Genomic DNA, 460 nt, shown 5'->3' on the forward strand with positions numbered 1-460 from the left:
CGGATCGGTTACTTTTTCGCAGATCTTATTACGTCGCACCATTGCTCTTGCGTATACAACACTTTATGTTTTGCTGCACCCTCAATACTTGAATGCATACAGTCACCATCAGTTTGAGTATGACCCTTTACAAGATATCTGAAATTTATTGATGATTTAAAGTTTTAGATAACTAAAGTGAATTGTTGATTCATTGATATTATGTAAAAACTACAATTTTGTTAATTAGTTAAAATTATTAGTAATTTACTTGTGACTTATTGATATTTTGAAATTAAGCGTTGCCTTCATATACATTGTATATAAAATACAATTACGGTTTTGGCCTCCGCAATTGTCGCTATAAAAGCGAAATTCCGTGCAACCATTTTTAACTTTGGTACATCTAAATTTCCATAGGCAGCTTGCAATTTCGTTAGCCCCACGTTTTCCTGTTGTTTCATTCCAAATGAAGCATTCG

Source organism: Temnothorax nylanderi, unplaced genomic scaffold (assembly GCF_030848795.1).
Source record: "Temnothorax nylanderi isolate EJ_2023f unplaced genomic scaffold, tnyl_v1.0 TNYL_tig1048_pilon, whole genome shotgun sequence".
NCBI lineage: Eukaryota > Metazoa > Arthropoda > Insecta > Hymenoptera > Formicidae > Temnothorax > Temnothorax nylanderi.